The following is a 16,154-nucleotide window of genomic DNA, read 5'->3' as shown; positions in this document are numbered from 1 at the left end:
GAGCAGGAGAGAGTGAGGAAGGAGGCTTCAGAGGTAGATGCAGGCCAGGATCTGGGGAGCACTTGATTCCAGAGCAAGAGAGTTGTCTTCATTTTCTTGATTTTTGTGGTGCACTGCAGAACCTTGAATGGGGCGGTGCAGGGGGATTTGAAAGCCAACAGTCAGAGGCAGAAGATTGTACGGTTGCGGCTGCAGTAGTATAAGAGAAATTCACTTTTTAAAATGTATCCAACATATATTCTTTGCAAACCTATGATTTGTTCTGCTTGCTAGTGTTGAAAAGGACACATAGGTGCCTTCTTTCATGGAGTCTAAATTTTGCCAGGGCAACAGACAAGCAAGAGGTGAATAAACAAGAATAAAGAGGTGAATAAACAAGAAAGACTTTCAGGTAGCAAAAATGCCAGGCAGATAGTAGGTATTATAGGTGTGAGTGAAGTGAGTGTGGGTTTCTTATTTAGATCCAGGAGATAGGCAGGTCCTGATGAAGAGGGGCCTTTTGAGCTGAGACCTGAATGCTAAGAAGGGAGCATCTCATGGAGAGTTGAAGTTGGGGTGCTCCAGGCAGAGTGCCTGGGCTCCAGGGCTCAGAGAGACTGGCTGTGATGGAAGAGCTGGAAGAAGCTCTGTGTGCTTGTGAGGCTGGAGTGTTGGACCTGAAACGCAGTGGTAGGTAAGAGCTGGGTCTCGCTGGCCATTGAGGGCTAACACAAGGAGTTTGGATTTTCATTGTTAGAGTAATAGAGAGCAGAGCTGATTTTAAAGGGATGAGTGTTGGGATCTAGGTTTTATAAGATGACGCTGGCCCCGGCGGCATGTGGACTCTAGAGGTGTGTCTTTGACAGCAGGGCAATGTGTTATCAAGGCTGATGCAGTCATCTGGTTATCAGTGGCTTAGACTAGGGTGTTAGCAGTGATCATGGAAAAAAAGTGACACTTTTGGAGTTTATTATTAAACAGAGCCCACACGACTTCTGATGTGGTGAATGGTGGCTGGGCTGGGTGTAAAAAGGAGAAATTGAGGATGGTGTTAAACAAGATGACTAAGGTATGAGAGGACCAGGATATGACACTGCCTGATACTTCTGCTATTGAGACAATTATAAATTTACTGGCACTCTGTGACTTATTCACTATTTTTCCTAAGGTTTTTATAATAGACATAGCACTCTCATATTCATTCTGTTGTATGCCTGCAAATCACTTGTGAGTAAAAGACTACTTATGCCTATTTTGCACATAGGGAAAGTGAGTTTCAAAGAGTGCAAATAGCCCTGCACAGTTTCATTCTTAGGAAGTAGAAAGACCCAAGCCTCAAGGGAAGTCTTCTGACACTAAGCCCATTGCTCATCTTCTTACAACACAGTGTATATTAATTAACTAGAAACTCAAGGAAACCGGAACCCATTACCTAAAATGTACTGATTTTAAAGAGGACCTAGCATAGTGAAAACAATCAGGACTTTAAAGTTAGTGAAACCTGAGTTCAAGCCCAGATCTGTTCATAACTTGCTTAGGCAAATACTAGCTTAAGCAAAAATTTAGTTTCTTTTCCAATTTCATCTGCAAAGTAGGGTTTGTAATACTCAAGGTGAGGGGTGATTATGAGAATTTAATCAATAAATTAATATTAATATAAACTACCTAGAGCACTGTTTGACATATTTGACACTTATTATATCCCTACTTCCTCTTTTTCTAGGAACCAATAAAAATAGATTTGTGGCTTATTAGTATTATCTCTTTTATATGGCTGACGTCAGCACAAACTTCATTCCTCAGTTCATAAGACCAATGACTTACCATAATGATAATAATAATGTTAATGATAAGGGTAATAAAAATAATACAAGATTTAATAAAAGGAGGCATGCTTATGGAATTATAAATATTTCTATTACCATAACTCAACATTCTTTTGAAAGTCTATAGGGAGTACTAATAATATTTATAGCTAAGAGCTATTAGAATTGTTTATGTGCCTAATATTGTGCTAAACTTAGCATGTATTTCATTTCTCCCTTACAACAAAACTCCATGAATTTGATTCCAATATTTTCCCCATTTTACAGATGATGAAATAAAGGCACAGAGAAAGATGACAGGTTGTTCATAATCTCAGAAATACTAAGTTTAGAGTCACTATTTGATGTGAGAGCATCTGACTCCAGACCCTATATTTTTAAGTCATCATGGTGTGCTCTAATAAGGAGGATGGATTAGGCTTTGTCTCAATGTCCTATATATACTGTGTCTTACATGCAGCAAATCTTCAATTAAATGTTCTAAGCTGCCTATTTGCCACCTATGATCTTAAGAAAGAAATTCCTTCCTGAATTTGGGTTTTTGGCCTACACTCTCCAGATATTGAAGCATTAATTGAGAGAATGCATCTTATCAATAGAGAATTCTGATTTGATATCCTCTCTTCTGATTAAAACCAGGTATTTAAACTTTTCATATCACAATAGCTCATATATACACTAAATACAATTCTAGTCACCCAATGCCTAATCATTGATGACACCTTACATTCTTACATTCCTTTTTTTTTTTTTTTTTCCAAATGAAAGACATCTGTGGAGTAAAAACAGAAGAAACAATTAAATACTTAGCTCTGTTATAGGAAGTAGACGATATGTGGCTAGAGCCAATTTACTTTGTTGCAATATAAATGTTGTTTAATTTGTTCAACACATATTTCATAAGCAATTAGGAGATGCAGACATTAGAGTCCGACTCAACAGCCAGTTTTGAGCGCCTTCTATTTGCCAAGGTGAGCTGGAGCGTGTAGCTAAAATTTCAGTGCTTTGTAAATGGGATAGAATACATTTCCCAAAGACAAAAATACTTTCCACTATGATTTTTGAAGTGACTTATCCCACTCAAAACATCAGAAATAGCTGCTTGGGGAATTGTCTCTATTACAAAATTAGTTTCTCTTGTTGCAAATGATGGTCCCATTTTACAGCTCATAATGAATCATTACTGTTAATTGTACATGGAGTTTTCCAAACTGTGTCTTTTTTTCCTACCATCACTCATGTTTATCATTTCCCCAAATGGGTATGTCCTCTTTTCAGAATGTTACCCTTTTCTAATATCTTCTATTTGACATCACGATAATAAAAATACGTGTCATTTTATGAGTAGCCAGTATACGTTCAGACAGGATTTTAGATTCTTTGCACACATTTATCTTGTTTAATCTTTGAGGCAACCCTGTAGGCAATTGTATCACTGTTTTAATAAATTGAAATGTACGCTCACACGAAACGTAAGAATTTGAGGCCCTGAAATGTTAGGTGACTTCCCCATGGCCATTTGTCCTGAAGAGTCACAGCTGAAGATCTGCGAGAGATGTTGCCTCACCCCAGTGGCCCTCTCTCTCTCTCTTTTTTTTTTTTTGACAGAGTCTTGCTCTTTTGCACAGGCTGGAGTTCTGTGGCACGATCTTGGCTCACTGCAACCTCGACCTCCTGGATTCAAGCGATTCTCCTGCCTCAGCCTCTCAAGTAGCTGGGATTACAGATGCCCACCACCATGCCTGGCTAATTTTTGTATTTTTAGTAGATACAGGGTTTCACCATGTTGGCTAGGCTGGTCTCGAACTCCTGACCTCAAGTGATCCTCGCGCCTCAGCTTCCCAAAGCGCTGGGACCACAGGCGTGAGCCACCACGCCCGGCCCCAATATCCTTCTCTTTAACAGCAAGCCAGTCTGTGCTGCTTATGGTAGAAATGACCTTAGGAAACATATGCTCAATATAGAGCAAATACAGGTACAGTGATTTTTAGAGATTTAAATTAAATATATTACCATAAATCAAACATCTGTTTTTTTTTTCTAAAGATCAAGCAGTGGAGAGTTCATGAGTTTTAGTGTCAAAGGGACCTAATTGCAAATGCTTGTTTTATTTATTTATTTTTTTGGTATGTAATTTTAGGCAAAATTCTTAGCTTTTTGGACTCAGTTTTTCATCTGTAAAACAAGGTAAGTGGTGCCTATCTTGGGAGATTTAAAGGAAAGTGTATTAAGTCAGCACATATAAAGCTTTCAGCAGAGTGTTAGGGACAAAGTAATTCTCAGTTCCCTGAACCTGACTAATAAGGACCAATTCAAGTCCTTTTTGTTTCTCCACAATTTCTTCAATGTGAAAAATTTTGCTGGTTCTTTCCCTTTTCTCTGACTTACCATGGGCCAGGTGGTTTGTACTATTATAACACATCTTAAATTATTTTGTATTTAATTCATGCAGAGAGGAATCAGGAAGCCCAGGCCAGAAGAATCACCTGGATGGCCCGCACTATCTTAAGCTAAATAAAATCACTGCTTTGTAAAACACTGCTGTAGGAGGATAGTTTGTTACATGGCATAATTATTGCATCCTTGAGTGCTGGGTGTGGAGTTCAGAAAAGCTTTCAAAAGGAACCTATATCTTGAAGGATTTTTAAGCAGGACATTCCGTGATCACATTTTCTCTTTTAGTAAGATTTGCCTGTTTGAATAACAGACTACAGGGAGAGGAGTTGGTTATCAAGGAGACAAGTTACTGCAGGGGTCCGGGCCAAAGACTCCCAGTACTCGAAGCAGTTCAGTGTAGTAGGGAGAAGGAAGGGATGTATTTGAGAAATGTTTGGAATGCAGAGTTTTCTCTGGAAAATTCCCTTGATTTTTCCCACTTCAAGTTCGAACGGTTCCCTCCCTCCTCTACTGCTTCCAGGAACCATTTCTCCTAAGGCATTGACTTCAGCTTTCTGTGCACTGCCAGGAAGTCTGTGCAGGACACTCTCCCCACCACATGGGGGAACTAGAGGACAGAGAATGTGCCTTCTGCCCGCCGTGCCCGCCCTCACTCAGCTGTGTTCCTAGCAGTTTCATAATTCCTTACAAAATAAGTCAAAATGAGTTTAAAGTGAGTTATGCTGTCTTCAACTATTTTTTTTTTTATCTTTTTTCTGTTGTGGAAGAAAAAGGATCTTCTAGCAGAAGCCCAGAGTTTGGATGCTTCCCCCCCATGGTCTTTGATTTTGGTGCTTAAACATCTCACTATTCGATTCTTTGAAATAAGTGCCCACATCTGTGTCTCCTTTTTTTTTTCCTTCTCATCTTCAAAATGTAGTTCCAGCGTCTGTGCTGTTTGAAGTCATGCAATTCTGTATCTGAAGGCAGGCAACGATTCTAACATATTTGTTCAGGGAGACACAAGTACTTCTCTCAGTCCTGAGACTTGCTACAGAAAATTAGACACGAACTCGATACACAGAAATAACTCTGCAAGGCAAAGTGTTCTGTGGCTACACCTCTGGACATAGCCCGGCCTCCAGCTCACGTGGAGACATATATATATATATATATAGACAGATCAAATCATTGCAAAGACAGCCTCTGGCCCTCAAAAACTGTCATTTTCAATCAAGAGCAGGAGCTATCTGTGAAATTAAGAAATGCTGAAGAGGGTGAAGTCTGGAAGGAAGGGAGGTATTCCAGAATTCAAACTGCTGGGATGAGCCCTCTTGAAGTTAATAATATATTAGAATAATTGCCTAAAAAATGTGCCAGTCATCGCTTTTTCATGCCTTATTAGATGTGTCTGTGTGTTGCATATGTGTGGGAGGAGGAAAAGGAAAAGAAATAGTAGAAGGAGGAAAGGGGGAGGAGGAAGAGGGAAGGAGGGGACAGAAGGGGACGAAAAGGAGGGAAGAAGAGGAGAGGGGAGGAAAATATAGAATGGGATGGTGGGAGGGATTTTTCCCTCCTAGGTAAAGGAGAGGATTTGCCTTACATTCTAAAGCCATCCACCTCATAACATTTCCCAGCAGGGTGACCTTTTGCCAATTTGACCTCTTTGGTTCTCAATTAATTAATTATTTATTTATTTTTGAGACAGAGTCTCACTCTGTCGCTCTGGCTGGAATGCAATGGCACAATCTCGGGTCACTGCAACCTCCACCTCCCCAGTTCAAGCAATTCTCCTACCTCAGCCTCCCAAGCAGCTGGGATTACAGGCCCCTGCCACTACACCTGGCTAATTTTTGTATTTTCAGTAGAGACGGGGTTTCACCATGTTAGTCAGGCTGGTCTTGAACTCCTGACCTCAGGTGATCCACCCACCTCGGCTTCACAAAGTGCTGGGATTATAGGCATGAGCCACCACGCCCGGCTCTCAGTTAAATTTTTTGTCAAGTGAGGTGATATATGCAAGTCCTCTTTGCCCTACTGAGTGATAGCAAGTGTCAAGTAATTGAGTGAATGAGACAGTGTCTTAGCAACTCACTATATATTGTACAGGCAGAAAAGGCGATGGTTATTTGTTGTCAGTTACTCCTCTTATCAGATGGACAACCCTGACTTCCCAAACAGGTGAACATCAGCCTCAACCTTAGTCCAAGTTTTTTCAACCTGCATCCAAGTCCTTCAATTCAATGAATGAGACCAGACTCAGGAAGCAGAACATCTGAGTCTTATTTGTGCTCCCATCACTTCCCAAGTGGTTTTGGGACAATGTCACAGTTTTCTGATCTATACTATGGGTCATATGTTAATACCTGTCTCACAGGGTTACTCTAAAATTCAGATGAGATGGATGTGCAAATGGAGATGCTTTATGTAGATATTTACTGTTGCTATTGCCAGGAATAAGAAAGCAACTAAATTTCAGATGTCTTATCTACCCTCTTGCATGACCTCTTTCCCTTATCCACTAAATACAAGGAAGCCCTTTCTATCGTTGGTGAAATATCTATTGGGATTCTTCCTTCCACTTGACTGTCTTTTTACAATAAAGGTGAAGTGTGGAAGAGGTAATGTCATAGATAAACATAGGAAGTTATGGGGTATGTGTGAGTGTGCATGTTGGCATGGAATGTGACACACACAGTTCTTCCATGAATCCTCAAGCTTCTCATTGTCTTTTGCTACATGTCATATTGAGAAGTCTGGGAAATACAATCTGATTTGTCATTTAGATTCTATTCTAGATGCTTGGTATTTTGGAGACAGACCTTTGTCCGTCATACTTACTCTGAAAACAGTCATGCTTCTAGTGGTTCAGTTTGCTAATGCAAGGGTTGATTTTATGTGAAGCCATGCTGAATAAGTGCCCCTGCCACAAGTCGAATGACTTGCCCTCTTTTTATGCAGGGGCAGTCCGAGTTCTTGATACGTTTTTGTTGAATGGATAAATGAATAAAAGTAAAACCTAAAGGAATTGAGCACCTATGTTAAGATTCTTTGACTTTGTGAAAATCACTTAAAAAATACCTTTCTTTGAGCTTTTTAAGATTTTTTACACCTTTTTTTGAGGGGATTGTCTGTGACTTTCCTATTATCTCAGAAAGACAAACCCTCTGTTAATATGCCGTGGCAACACAGACAGCACCCTTTAGATTATATATTTAGATTACATTTAGATTATAGAGGACTACCCTGCACCATCTATATAAAGTTCTGCCAAAAAAAGCCAACAACAGTCTGCAGTTATTCAAGCTTTATTTTATTAAATTATGATATATTGTACTGAATATATTGCATGAAATGTTATTTTGTTCATTAATCAATGTAAGTGAACATTTTTTCTTTTGGTTACTCTGTACACAGTGTAAATTGTATTTTGTGGTATAAAGAAAGAATTCTCCAAGTTACATATGACAGAATCTCTATATTGGGAGAATTCATTTGGAAAAAGTAAGTTCGGGTTGTTGTGTTCCACTGTGTGATTCTGGTTGTACCAAGACCACAGGGCTCTGAGAGCTTCCCACCCAGGGCATATCTCAGTGTTGTTTGCGCAGCTAGTAGTCTTGCTCCTCCTAGACAAATAGCCCAGTTTACTGTTTGCTATAAAACTGGTATATTCCCCAAACCCAGTGTTGTTCAGCTGTGACACAAACCCACAGATAAATGTGAGGCATTTATCTGGGCCATATTATGCTTCCCTCTCCCTTGGGATTGGGAACAATGGAAACCAAGGCTAATATGCTGATGACAATGTTGCTTGCTTTACAATGAGTAATAAAGTCCTTTGAGTTCCACCCAGACGTCTTATGTCTTAGGTCAACCCTCAGGAAATGGTAACCGGTGCGCTCTTTGTAAGTAGGGTAAAATAAAATTTCAAAAATGAAGTATTCTGTTGGCATGAAATGATACAGTGTAACTTTCTGCCACTTATTTCTAAAGGGTGTGATCTACTTTCCCACAGGCTTTGGCATGGAGTGGGGCAAAATTAGGATCTAAATTGGAGGGCATGGTTCTGCTAACAGGTCCTGCTTCACCATTGTAAAAAGCTGATGAGAGAACTGTAGGCTGATTGAAGAAAACTGCCTAGTAATTTTTTGTCCCAAATAGACCATGCTCTTTAAATATTTTTACTTTGAATACTACTAATACATCCAATAATTGAATATCTTACTATATTCGGTGAACACTAGTATATTGTAAACCAAAGATAGCAACTATAAAACCTGTGTAAAGTTTGTAACTTCCTCATGCTTTTTAGTTTTTGTTGACTGCTTTCCCATTGAAAAAGCAGTAAAGTCTTGAAAACACAGGAGACCTGTGTATTTTGGAAAGAGGCCTAGGGAAGTTTCAGGGAAGTGCCCAGCTGGAGGCAGAGGTCGAGGAGGGTGCTAGAGGGCCGTGCTCTACTTCAGGTTCTGGCTTGCCGTGATGGCCCTGACCTGGGGGAGGGCTCCAGATTAGCCACCCATGCCTCAGTAGGACAGACCCACTGGCCACAGCATTGTCTCTAGTGATGGCTTCAGCTTTTTCTTCTCATATCCTCTCCACAGATACTCTTCATCATCATACTTTCTTATCTATGTAAAGGTTAAGGAATCTAGTGATAGAAATTTGATTTTGACTTAATCCTGTCACATGAGAGCTGTTGCCTCTGGAACAGTCATCTCATCCCTCTGTGACAACTTTCTTATCTGTAAATGAGAAAAACATTTCTTGCTCAAAGGGTGCTTCGGAAGCCTAGAGGTTATGCAGGAAAAATCCTATCAAGGATATGCTCCAAGCACATGATGTGCTGGCGTTGGTGGTGGTGTTTTTATGAGATGATTTTGTCGCACAGGTTATGCTTGTCCTGACCTTATTCCCCAGACCTTATCACTTCAGTGTACTCTTATCGACTGACTTCCAACTACCAGCACCTTAATTGCTTTGACAGGGATTTCTACAGAGCTGCAGGCCCAGTAAAATGGCAGGCCCCACAGCCGCCCTCAAGCAAGGAATGGTATGAGTTTTTATATAAGGACGTATTTCTTGAAAAATGCTAAGAGAGGGATGTTAAGTGTTCTCACCACAAAAATGATGGCCATGCAAGTTAATGCATATGTGAATTAGTAAGATTTAACAAGTCCACAATGTAATATAGACTTCAAAACATCATGTTGTACATGATACTTAAAATTTTACCTGTCAAATTAAAAAAATGGATACATTTGGAAGAACAAAAGAAGAAAAATAAATTTAGAGTTGCTTGGCCCTCAGATGAAATAGTTTCTCCACGGGACTAAGCACAAGTTGTCCAGAACGACTTGCTAATTCATGCTTCACTGTCTCCTCCTGTTCCCCCTGCCCTGTCCTGGCTCTCTACAGCTTCTAAATAACAACTTGCATTTGCATCCTTGATTTGAAGTGTACTCCTGGGAGAATCCAAACCCTCACTCTTCTTTAGAATGCACATCTGTTATAAACCCTTGCTAAATTCAAGAGAAGAAACAGCTTTTAAACACTGAAAGTAAGATGTGAAAGAGAATTTATGGACTGGGATTCAATTATATTAATCCACTCTCCATGTGTCTTAAGTTGTTTCCTTGATGTAAGGAAGGGAACTTTATCAAGAAATCTTGATGCATTGCTTCTGCTGTTCCTGCCCCTTCCCTTTCTTTAAGGTTTTGGCATCAGAAAGTGGGGTGTTTTAAATACAATACAGAGTTTACTTATAAAGAGGCTGAGGATTCTAGTGATTTAAGAGCATATTAGAGTACTAGGAGCCAAAGCAAAAACTATTGATGGGGCTCAATAAGGGAAGGTATCAATATCAGCATTAGAAACCTGGACTAATTTAGAAAATAGTGATCTTTTGTGGCTGGATGTGGTGGGTCATGTTTGTAATCCCAACACTTTAGGAGACCAAGGTGGGAGGATCCCTTGAGCCCAGGAGTTCAAGACCACCCTGGACAAGATGGTAGGACTCCACCTCTACAAAGAATTTTGTTTAAAAATGTAGTTGTGTGTGGTGGTGCCACATACCTATAGCTCTAGCTATTTGGGAGGCTGAGGCAGAAGCCTCCCTTGAGCCAAGGAGTTTGAGACTGCAGTGAGCTATGATGATGCCACTGTACTCCAGCCTGGGCAACAGAGCAAGACTCTGTCTCTTACAAGAGAGAAAGAGAGAGAGAGAAGAAAATAATGATCATTTAATGTGAAGAATCCTAAATGTTTTATTAATCTCTTATCTACTGTGACTACGTTTTGGGAATCAATATTCAGAATCAAGAATTAATTGGAGGGACTCATTTTCACAAACATTTTGTAATTCTTGATATGACCATATACTCCTCAGTTATTTTTAATTTCAATACTATCACATATCAATTGAAAACCATATGATGTGTTTGACGTTCATCTTCTCAAGTGGCATTCTCTCTCTCTCTCTTTCTCTTTTCTTTTAGAAACGTGGTCTCGCTATGTTGTCTAGACTGGTCTGGAACTGTAACTCCTGGACTCTAGCGATCTTTCCATCTCAGCCTCCCAAGTAGGTGGGATGACAGGTGGGAGCCACTGCACACAGCTCATTTTCTTTTTGATAGATGGTTCATTATTTAAAAAGCACCATGACCAGATTCAAGCCTCCGAAAACACCTAGATATTATTTATCTCTGCTCTTCTAGATTTCTCCATCCACATATCCTTACTCATAATGGGCTGTAACTGACCTTTAGCAAAGGTGACCCTGGACCTTAGCAGATGTGTTCTAAAGCAACCAAGATAAACAGAAATGCCATCCTGCAAGTATGAGAACCTCATAGCTCTGTATATTCACTCATTCACATTTCACTCTTGTGTCAGAATTTCCCATTTTTTTGTTTTATTTACCCAGTGGTTAGATTCTTGAAAACTGGTGGGTATCTAGCAACACTTCATTTAAAATAGATAAATAGATGTCCTCATCAGAAACACAGATAAATCAGAAAATATATTCTGGTAGTTTGTTTTTGTTTAAAGCCAGTGCTATCCTTTACTGGTTGCTATTGTAACTCATTCTCAAGTTGACGTCATTGCTATCCCCTGGCTTTAAAAAGTAATAAAGCCCAGGGATCTCAACTTTACTTCTCCATCCCCTACTTTGGTCTTTAATTTCACCACAGAATAGATATTCAAAAAATAATTACTGAGTAAGTGGATAAATGAATGAATGTGAACATTGAACAATTTTGAGAAATAAATTTTAAAAATGTTTATTAAGAAACAACCAAAATTGTGGCCAGGCGCGGTGGCTCACGCCTGTAATCCCAGCACTTTGGGAGGCCGAGATGGGTGGATCACGAGGTCAGGAGATCGAGACCATCCTGGCTAACACAGTGAAACCCCGTCTCTACTAAAAATACAAGAAATTAGCTAGGCATGGTGGCGGGCGCCTGTAGTCCCAGCTACTCAGGAGGCTGAGGCAGGAGAATGGCGTGAACCCGGGAGGCAGAGCTTGCAGTGAGCTGAGATCACGCCACTGCACTCCAGCTCCTGCCTGGGCGAAAGAGCAAGACTCCATCTAAAAAAAAAGAAAAAAGAAAAAAGAAAGAAACAATCAAAATTGGTAACAATGTATAACAAAGACAGACACATCTGACCACCCCATTCCTGGTACACACTCTTCTCCATTGCCGGTCTTTCAGGATAGTCTTGGGGAAATGCAGAGACATTCCAGAGTAGCACATTGATCTCCATGTCTTTGTCACATATTTCTCTGATGGTGCTTTCAGTGAGATGTGGTTAGCAATCCATTGTCTGAGGTCTGCTTTTTTCCAGTGTGGTAGGGAACCTCAATATTGACTCCAAAGGACATAACCTTTCGTGGTCTTCTTCTGAGAGTGTCCCTGTGATATTAGATGATGTTCTGCAGAGATCACAAAGAATAAACTCACACATATGTGCCATCAGGCTGCAATGGGAAGTTAGGGGCAAGCAGAAGGGGGATCATGTACTTGGATTAATGTCATGCTGCATTTGTCAACACAATGCCTTCTCAACATTTCACAAGCAATGCAAAACATAGGACTGTGCAATCCACATGTTCATATTTTAAAAGAGTTGAAAGTGGAAATTCAATAGTTGTCATATAAGAGGCTGGCATATACATTACTACATGTCCTTGCAGTAAAACTTACCAAGTACTCTGTAACTATCACCCCCAAAGTGCAATATGAAGCTTTCATTTATAAAAATTACATATTAAAGACATAAAACAACCAAAAACCAACCTAACTGTCCTTGTTTTCAATTAAGTTGGAATATCGTTAAGGAGACCCAAATTGTATTCCCAGGCTTGCTGATTAATTACCTCAGGTTGGCTCTATCATTCATTTCCATAACTTTATTATTCAGGGGGAGTGGGTGTATTGCTGCAAAAGAAATAATGATTCAGAAAGGTAATTCCATCTTGACACTTTTGCAGGACTTTTTGCAGATGCTTCATACTTTAACCAAGACTGGAGAAATAAGAGCTTTTGAAAGATAATTATAACTTCTTTCTTCCTTGTCCATGTTATTGATTCTTCATACACAATAGCAAAGGTGTTTCAATGAAATAGCCAGATTTCAAGTACAACTTACTAGTTTTTTTTTAATTGTTCTGTTTTCTTTAGAATTTGCTCTCTTTTCCTTGGTATAATATTTTTTCTCCTTTCCTTTCTTCCTTCCACCCTGTCTTTCTGTCTACCTATTTTTCTTCTTCACAAACTCATTCATTTTTAGTTATTTTGTATTTTTAGCATATGGCTTTATTATCTTTTATTTGCCATTGTTATGTTCATTAGCTTTAAATTTATGATTCTTAACTTTTTTTTTCTTTTTTTTTTTTTTTTTTTTTTGAGACAGGGCCTCATTTTGTTGCCCAGCCTGGCATGCAGTGGTGTGATCTCAGCTCACTGGAACCTCCGCCTCCTGAGTTCAAGCGATTCTCTTGCCTCAGCCTCCTAAGTAGCTGGGACTACAGGTGCGCACCACTGTGCCTGGCTAATTTTTGTACTTTTTGGTAGAGATGGGATTTCACCATGTTGGCCAGGCTGCTCTCGAACTCCCGACCTCAAGTGACCTACCCACATTGGCTTCCCAAAGTGCTAGGATTAGAGGCGTGAGCCACCGTGCCTGGTCTGATTCTTAACTTTTAGTTCTTTATCCTCTTCTCTCTCATCATCATCTTCCACAGTAAACTCCTATGTCCCTGATCTTGTTCAAGATATGATGCACCTGTAATTTGGGGACTAAATAATATTATTAATAGCCCACCCTCACCAGTCCGAAAGTGTAACTGGAAGAAAGGCTTTTGGGGAACTGCGTTCACTCATCAAAACCCCATGTTTTCTCCATTTCTGCCCAGCAGCCTCATTTCAAGGCAGATCACTCATGTTGTCACAGTAAAGCAGGGGTGCCTCCTTCTCCCGTCCAGAGAGAGTCCATACATCCATACTTCCTTTTCTTTCTTCACTTGATTTCTTTGCTTTATTTTTTTACCTTATTTTCTAGTTTTTACTTAATCATGATTTTCTTTACTATCTGTATTATTATTTTCACGTTCAATTTCCTTTTGGTATTTCTATTACTTTCTTAGGTTTCTTTTATTTTTTCTTTTAATTTTGTGTCTTATGACTTTTGATCACTTGCATTTCTGTTTTCTCATTGTTTATATTCCTTTCTTACTTTTCTTTCTTCCTTAACTACATTTTTATTTTCTAATTTGTTTTCCTTAATAATTATTTTTTCTTTTGATTTTAATGATTTCCTTTCCCTCCCTCTCTCCTTAATTTTCACTTTCTCTTTCTTTCCCTTTCTTTTTTTTTTTTTTTTTTTTTTTGCCTGCATTCATCCACATCCCTCTCTAATTTTTTTTCTTTTTCTTAACATTAGTTCTGTTTCTTTACATTTTCTATTCTTGACTTTCTTTCTCCCTTATTTTTTACTTTCTCTTTTGGGTTATTTTTTGTCAGTACTTTCTTTCCTTTTGCTTTTCATAGATTAGCCTATGATTTTTAATTTTATCTAAGATTTATGTACTTCCATTTTTATCTAGTTTGTTGATTCTTTCTTAATTTTTCTATATACATTATTTTATTTTTCCAATTAAAATATTTCTTTTTTTTACATTCTTACATTTTTTCACATTGCAAATTTTATTATTTTCCTTCTATTATCTTGTATTTAATTTTTAATTCTTATTTTTATATTTTATCTCACTTGTATTTTTTATAGATGTACTGCAATGCTATGCTGGGCATCTTAAAGAACAAGGCATTGTCCTCTGCAGACACCCGGGCTGCAGACTTCAAGGACTGGAAGAAGAGCTTTGCATCTTCTCTCTTCTCTATACAGACACAATCTGTAGGAGCAAATGTGTTACAGATGAAGGACAGAAGCTGGGGTAAGTTGGTGCTCATCCTTTCTTCTTATCAAGATGAGAGCCACAGCAGCCCCTCAGTCCCCAGGCCTGGTTTTCTTCCATTCACCGTGCTGTTTTCCAAGTTGAGGCTTTTAGGGCAGTAGGGAATTCTGCCTTGTTTTAAATAAACCTCTCCAAACTGCTGCTGCTGCTGCTTTAAAAGAGAAAAAAAAAATCTTTTATCAGAAGACAGAGCATTTTATTTCACACTAAACTTGAGGTGTATAATGCATTTATCTCTGTGAGAGGCAGGTACCTCACTGACATAAACGCACACCAAGGGGTGAATAAATGATTATCATATTAATTTCTCAGAGCTGGATGTTTTGGGAGAAAAGCAGAAAGCTTAAAAGCTTGAGATTCGTAATACGGAGAGAGCCCTGGGAAGAGAAAAGGACAGAACACAGAACCCGGAGAGAAACGGCTTCTCTGTCTGGAGATTATAGGATACAGGCTGGATTCATTTCTGGAAATGGCCACTTTCACGTACAAAGGGCTTAAGAGCTTACACGGCACATCGGCACACATTGTACTTAATTTATTGAAATTGATTACAACCTATTCCACCTTTATCAAATGCTTTTCAAGGACATAGTATGAAGAATACAGTACCGTTAAAAATAAAGGAAAGACAAGTCCCTGTATTCATAGTAATATTCTAGTTGAGGGATGAGAGAACATAGACAAATTATTGCACTCTGTGTAGTCACAGGGTAAAAATACATTGACAAAGAGGTAGAGCAGAAGAGGCAGATAGCGTGTCCTACAGAAAAGAGGAACTGTGTGTACTCCTTTGAGAGGGCAGCTACAGAAGCTGTCTGATAAGGTGACATTTGAGCAGAAAGAATGATCCATGCATGAGTGTCTGTGTTGGGGGAAGGGGGAGGGATTGCAGGGCTAGGGAGTAAGTTTGGGGGTCCTAGGATTGCAGGGCTAGGGAGTAAGTTTGGGGGTCCTAGGATTCCAGGGCTAGGGAGTAAGTTTGGGGGTTCTAGGATTGCAGGGCTAGGGAGTAAGGTTGGGGGTCCTAGGATTGCAGGGCTAGGGAGTAAGGTTGGGGGTCCTATGACAGAAACCAGGAACAGCAAAGGGGGTTAGTGTTGCTGGAGTGGAGTGAGAACAGGAGACAGTTGCAGGGGAAGACATGGGGAGGGTGGCCTAGAGCTGACCATATATAGGCCTTGAGCCCATCATGATGACTTCAACGTTTACTCTGAGATGAGAACATTAGTGATCTTGAGCATAGACATGCTAAGATATGACCTTAAATGAAGAAGGAATGTTCCAGATATTGTTCAAAATAGAACAAAGCAGAGTAAAAGAGGAAGCAGGTGGCCCAGTGAGGAAGCTTTTAAATTTCTCAGGCGATAGACAGTGGTTGAAACTACGGTGATAGCCATGAAGACAAGATTCTGAGGACAATTTGAAGATGGAGTGGGTAGACTTTACTAGTGGATTGGATAATACAGGAAATGTGGGAGAAATAAAGAAATACTGAG

The sequence above is a fragment of the Pongo pygmaeus genome, chromosome 7 (assembly GCF_028885625.2).
Source record: "Pongo pygmaeus isolate AG05252 chromosome 7, NHGRI_mPonPyg2-v2.0_pri, whole genome shotgun sequence".
NCBI lineage: Eukaryota > Metazoa > Chordata > Mammalia > Primates > Hominidae > Pongo > Pongo pygmaeus.
Note: the sequence above shows the minus strand (reverse complement) of the source record.